The sequence below is a fragment of the Penaeus chinensis genome, chromosome 2 (assembly GCF_019202785.1).
Source record: "Penaeus chinensis breed Huanghai No. 1 chromosome 2, ASM1920278v2, whole genome shotgun sequence".
Taxonomy (NCBI): Eukaryota; Metazoa; Arthropoda; class Malacostraca; order Decapoda; family Penaeidae; genus Penaeus; species Penaeus chinensis.
In genome coordinates this window covers 25,378,609-25,386,108 of record NC_061820.1, presented here as the reverse complement: position 1 = coordinate 25,386,108, position 7,500 = coordinate 25,378,609, and positions in this window count along the sequence as shown.

The following is a 7,500-nucleotide window of genomic DNA, read 5'->3' as shown; positions in this document are numbered from 1 at the left end:
CATGACCAAAGTGAAGCAATTTCCTTAATGATGTTTAAACTCTGCAATCTTTTTTGAAGTGTACGTGTTATGTATACGTTGTTAAAAACTATTGAACAGGCCTTTTAGGAGAGACGGAAGGGTGCTAGTAGAAGAAGCATGTTGTAACCTTTCGGGGATTAAATTCATGTAATCCTAAAAAAAAGAAAATAAAAAAAATGTGAGAAACTGAAGTTCATACAGTTGGTAAACGTGCCTAGAATATAAATAGTATAACCAGACAAATTATAACTGTTCTGGCTAATACGGATTTCAGTGTAAATCATATGCGGTAAAAATGTATTTACTCGATGAAATTAAGTTCGTTATTATCAGTTTCATACAGGGATACTCCTTCAGGAGCTATGGTTAGAAACTAGATCTAGCCTGTCTTCTGAGATTTTCCCTTTAAGGTAGCGAGGCCCAACGACCGCGAGTATATGCACTGCCCACTGTAGCTTTCCTTTTTTGTGTGTAAATTTCGTTACACAAAGATGGAAACAGAAGTACTCGGCCGCCATGGAGTCAGCAAGGAGGCCCTACTGATCAGGCTTGATTTCCCCATTCCTTGACTTTGCGGAAAAAAATATTTTTCTTTTCCTAAAGTTGCTACTATCGATACTATTATACATATTGATATAATCATTATTATTATTATGTTATTAAAACGCTAATCACATCATGATTGACTCTCGGCAGCGAAGCATTTGTGGAGCCATCTCTGTGTTAGCACATTTAATAAACTAAAATTACATTGGACATGTCATGTCATCCGACGCTATGCGTTAAAAGTACTTCTCAACATTCTGATGTGACAGTGGATGATTATAATATGGCATATGACTTACATTTATTATTTCAATATATTGCTCTGTTTATCCTTTTTGCACAGGGCTACTAAATGGACAGCCCAAATATCTAACAATCGGACCTCAGATATAGTACTGATATTACCATAAGGTATAATATGGAGGTGGCACAGGTTAGTGATAGAGCGCTGGTTTTCAATGGCCGACTCTGTGATTGAGTACAGGCATCATCATGATCATATCATCCTCTCCGACACGATAGATTATATAGTACCAAATGCTAACAGTAAAAACGCCGAAAACAGACATGAAAAAAATGTCAAGCTCTAATATTTGAATTTAAATGCATTATGCTAGGGGTCTATAAATGAATACATCTCAAACTGAAGTAAGCATAAGTGCTTCATTAGCCAGCTAAAAAGGCAAAGGGGTAAGCAGACACACAAATAGAGGCCATTATACATCTAACCGAACTTCCCAAAGTCCGCTCAGAGACTCGGACTCCCCCTCCCCACACACACACGTTCTCTCGACAATAATCTTGGGTATCAAAGGTCTGCCCTTCCCTGTGATCTGCCTTGGGCTCCCTGGAGGACACGTCTTCCTCAGCGACGAATTCTCTAGGCAAAAGCGATCTCTCAGAATACTTCATTTCAAATATCTGCGATGCACTGACTGGGAATAAATCGCTTGCATGTCGACTTCACGGGGAAAGCGATCTTGATTTTCTTTTTTGTCTCTCCTGAAAAGGAAAATTGTGCTTTCGTCTGCGTTTGTCGATTTTATTTATTTTGTTTGGCAAGTTTCTTTATTGATTTGAAAGAAGGATTACTCATAAATATCTACAGACGGATTGTGATGAAAATGAATTGGTCATTTGCCTTTAACCTGCGAACCAGGTGATTAAATTTTGACTCCGTGCCGAATCTGCGAACGAGTCTACAGCGAAACATGAATTCGCCTCCAGCGCGATGTACCTTGGGCGACACTAAGCGACGAGTGCTCTTCAGGTGATAACGATTTTATTTTCAAGAATCCCATTTAATTATGTAATGTGAATATTTGTAATTAATATTCCTGTATAAACATGATTCATGTTTGCCTGAATGTTTCCTCTTCACCAACGAATGCGGTGCAGTCTGACCTATGCCTTCACGTGCATACCTTCATTTTCCACACCGTACAAGTGGAGTGCAGTTCATTGGATATGTGTATGTTTCCCAACGCGAAAAAAAACACAAAAAAACACCCACAACGAAAGAGGAGTTCTAAATTCATACAAACGCAAAATAATATTATTCTAAATAACAATTTAGTTTTTAAAAAACGGGCTGATTTAGACATTCCCAGTGATCAGATTCCTTTTATTTTTTCAGGTTTTAGTTATCAGAATATCCCCATCTATAACTCACTTCCATGTCAGACGCAAACCATTTCGGGGCGCTTAAAAGTTGCTATGCCATTAATTTCGGCTTAGTGCGTGTGTATGTGTGTGTAAACCCACGCAACCAAGTTTCCCCCTTCGGAAAGGGCCATAAAAGTTGGAATTAGAAAGAGGGCCCGCGAGTGAACAGGAGTGTGTTGGAGTTTGTTACTAAGATTCCCTTCACATCAGGACCCCCGCATTGTCGTCTCCCTGATGTACAAGTTTTGACAGGCTTTGTCAGGTCGCAAGACATTCGGCCATTATACGTTCACTTGTTTGTACACTGGCTTCCCCTTGCCTATTTGATGGTTGTCGGTCAAACTTCGCAGGTATATTATAGTGAGCTGTTGGCATGTGTGCAATGTTCTATTTGACAGCTCTGGGAGGCTAGCCCATTCTCTAGCATAAGCTCCTTCCCCATTCCCTAAAATTTTGTTTACACCACTGAGAGAGGATGACAGACAGGCTAACTAAAAAAACAAGGAATATGCTGCCATGCAGCAAAAGAATGTTTGGGGGAAATAGCAGACGATACGGAAATTGAAAGAAAAACGATCACATGTTAGGTGAAGCAACAGTGAAGGCCTACTCAGTACGTATTACTAGTGCTCCTGCTGATGTGCCGTAAGGTAAGGCAAGGCGAGAGTAGCTTGACTAGTTTTGGCGTATTCGTAAGTGCAATCTATCAGTATTGGTGCTGTTACCACAGCTGTACCATGTCGGGCTTCGTTTTCGTGTTTTCAGGAAGCATGAATTTCAGAGATAGATTCAGTTTACAGGCTGTTTCTGACCTTCTCCAACTGTATCAGTAAGAAAAACATTACACTGAAAATAGCAGACTATCGACCTTCGGCCTAGTTGTAATGTGTTTTAGTTATTTGTCATATTTGTTGTCGTTTGAGGTCAGTGCATCCTGTTAATTCAGAAAACTACGTGGTTTGTTGAGTCAACTGTAAGTAGTTCTGGAGTTTTGGTATTATGACACACACGTGTAGAGAGAGAGAGAGAGAGAGAGAGAGAGAGAGAGAGAGAGAGAGAGAGAGAGAGAGAGAGAGAGAGAGAGAGAGAAATAGAGAAAGAGAGAGAGAGAGAGAGAGAGAGAGAGAGAGAGAGAGAGAGAGAGTATTATATATAAATGTGTGTATATATGTCTCTCTCTCTCTCTCTCTCTCTCTCTCTCTCTCTCTCTCTCTCTCTCTCTCTCTCTCTCTCTCTGTATATATATATATATATATATATATATATAGTTAACCTTTTTAATGTAAATCGCCATACGCTGTATTGCCAAAAGTTTCAATCTGACACCTTTTATCACACCAGCAACCTTTTCACGGGAACACTTCCTTCGTTAGTTTCACAAAACGATTGTGTCAATACGAAGATTACAAATTTGTGATAAAAATTCTCGTTCCTTTGTTTCTTCGTTACTGATTCTAGGAAATTTTAGACTTAAAGTGTCGTCATCCCACGGACGGGATATGGCGATTTTCCCTGAATTTTTAAAAACTATTTTCTTGGCAGACGCAGATTTTCGTCAACTGTTGGCAACCATAGGTGAATGGACTGTCTCTTTTTTTTTATATACATTTTAGAGCAAGTAAATCAAATCTTTACCCTTTCATTCTTTCAAATGGGGATTTGAAAGGTCGATTTGAAAACTATGGTTCATAAGTTTTTGAATCATATAAAACTACGATATTCTTCCGAGGTAAATAGTAGGATATTTCCTTAATCCCAATTTTAAAGGATGTTCCTGGACTTTGTAATTCTGACAAGGAAAAGACAATTAAAAGGAGGGAAACGAGTTGACACAGGCCTGTTTAGGGATCTTGGGCCATATTTACATTAAATCCACAGGGTTATATTGACAGCTCTTTAATTAGAAAGGAATATGACTACCGTGTATTACCTCTTTAAGAAATTGCGCTTCATCTTCATTAACTCATCGCTCTTAGCAATGAATGAATATTAACACACGTAACTGCGGAATACCGAATATAAATTTGATAATAAACTACCTTCATATATTCCTAATTATTATGATGAAAATAATGATAATACATATATATATATATATATATATTATACCTATATTTATATATGTATATATATCAGCAGTGATAAGATTAATATCAAATGACTCCCAAAAATATTAACGAATAATATAGGACCCGTGACAAACCTACCGTACATCCCCTAGTTTAAGGGTCTAAATCTAAATAATTTACCCCTATTTCCCTTTGCATCACTGCCCGGCCCTTTGCAGGAGATAGTAGGCTTGAGTATAAATTCGTGAGGCAGTAAGATTATGACAGATCCGACCAGAGTGCAACACTTGACTAAAAATTACTTATTAAAAAAGTAAGGCATCAAAAGATGAATAATTAATCATTCGTTGTTTAGGAAGTTTCACTTGGCAATCTATTTTTTTTTTTTTTTTTTCTGGATCTGTATTCCTGAAACGGTTCATTCGTTTGTTCGTCCTTTAAACATCATCGGCAGGTTCATGTGTTTATTCTACTTCAAGTGGTTATCAGGTTTTTGTTTGGTATTCATAAACGATGTTTGATTTCATGATAATGAATGTTTGTAGCCATATCAAATTCACGTTTTACCGACGCTGTTGATTTCATGGTGGCATGCAACGGCCGATTGCCTTCTAAAAATTGAACCTATCGGTATGCAAGATACTGCACACGAGAACATAAAAGGTCTTGTCATGTGCCGCGAGTGAATGAACTATCAGCAGAACACACGATGCAGAAGGTGTGTTTTGACCGTATCTCACTTTGTTACCTTGGCACCTTCAGTATTTACGGCAAGGGGGAGTAACATAATTTTGTTATTCAGTTTCATTCTTATTTCTTCACACGCAGGAATATATGTTATATGCAATTATCATTCCAAGTTCTCGGCATACTCTTCGTTCACCTTTCAGCATTTCAACAGCCTGCGATCGCGTGTTTTTTTCTCCTGTGTGTGTGTGTGTGTGTGTGTGTGTGTGTGTGTGTGTGTGTGTGTGTGTGTGTGTGTGTGTGTGTGTGTGTTTGTTTGTTTGTTTGTTTGTTTGTTGTTTTTTATTTTTGCTGTAGAATACAAACGACTCAAAATTCCTTGATCCTGAGAGATACAAAAGAGAGAAGTGTTATAAATATAATATTCAAGGTTAGGAGATAAATAGTGATAGATAAGCATAGAGAAAAAGTACGTTCAAAGCACGCTCTTGCGTGTGTACGTGTGTGAACCTTTATATAATGTTTTCCTGTTTATGTAAATTTTATCCTCATGCCAAGTAGCACCTTTCGCTATGGGTTATGAATATATGTAGTATGGGCTGCTACTACAAAATTCTATACATATGTCGACTCCGCGGCCGAGTCGGTGCATGCCTTGGGAGTGGAAATGATTCAGTCTTGGCAATGCACTTTGCATGTTTAAAGCCTTATATTGTATATATAGAAGGTACTGAAAGCTAACCATTATTCAAATTCTTTTGATAAGTGTTCCCTCCTTTAAGCGAATTCAAAAGCAGAACCAAGGAAGCATGCAAAGGACGGGGGAGAGTTCGCATTGAGCAGCACACACACACACACACACACACACACACACACACACACACACACACACACACACACACACACACACACACATACACACACACACACACACACACACACAAACACACACACACACAAACACACGTACACACACACAAACACACACACACACACACACACACACACACACACACACACACACACACAGACACACACAGACAAACACACACACACACACACACACACACACACACACACACACACACACACACACACACACACACACAAACACACACACACACACACACACACATACATACACTCTTAAACAAACTAACAAACACATCAATGTATATACATAATATTCCCTTCTCTTTTATTCTACCTTTTCTTTATTCTGGAAAATAAAAAAAATGTCTAAGGGTTCAAGGGAAGAATAAGAATAAGACAAAGACGGAAGGAAGGTCTCTGTTTTTCCTCTTGGCTTTGACCTCCGTGCCCCCGGGCGACGCGGAGGAGCCTTTAACACGACGCTGCGGTAGAGAAGGATCGAGGCAACGTACTCGTCGGGGAGATGGTGGGAAGGAGGGGGAGGGGGGGGGGGTGAAATCTTTTTCAGACTGGGCTGCTTCATCTAATCCCCCATCAAAAAAAAAAAAAAAAAAATGCCGTGCTTTCGAAAACCAACTAATTAATTCGGGATACGGCACTGGCAACAGATATACTGGAAGTCATAACTAAATGTCAGGAAGAGAGAAAAGACTTTGTCTAAAAATATACTCCCAAATCCAACTTAAAGAGGTAACTTGTAATCGGAGCATCCCTGCTGGATATTACATGGGAATGTACCCACCTCCTCTCCCGCCTCTTCCCTACGTATTACGTATTCAAAACAAAGTGATTTGCGCAAAGAAGAGACCATCAAACATACGTAGAATTCATTGTCAAGGGGTTTTATAATACCGATGATGTTGATAAGATTATTTTTGCTTGTAACAAGGATAAGGATAAAGGAACATAAACCTTGTGGCTTGGACTAATCCTTAGGGCTTCCAGTTCTTAACAGTGCCCTTAGTATTTGCCACATTATCGCTGTTTTGTTTTCAACGCTCGATAGCCGAAGAGGGCATTAATCGATAACTTACTGCTAAAAGAGAGCAAAAATACGTTGAAGTTCGATTCCGGAAAATGAAGAGAATATCATAAAGCTTGCATTAAAACTGATAATTAATGAGCTTTAGGTTACTTTTCCATCGCTTTGAATTTTAAAGTGTAAAGTTCCAACGTGTTTATTAATAATTCCTTCTATATTTGTTTGAGGAATGGACAAAGTATAGTACATAGTCGCAGTCAAGTCCTTATATATACATACTTACATACGAATATATAGATATATATGTATATATAAATATATATATATTCATATAACACGTACACACATACACACACACACACACACACACACACACACACACACACACACATACACACACACACATATATGTGTATATATGTATGTATATATATGTGTATATATATATATATATATATATATATATATATATATATATATATATATATATATGTCTTTCTATCCATCTCTATATCTAGCTATTTATATAAAGTATATCACTTTCAGCTTCTGTTTTACATTTTTATCCCCTTCTCGACTTGCGCTTCCTTCTTATTG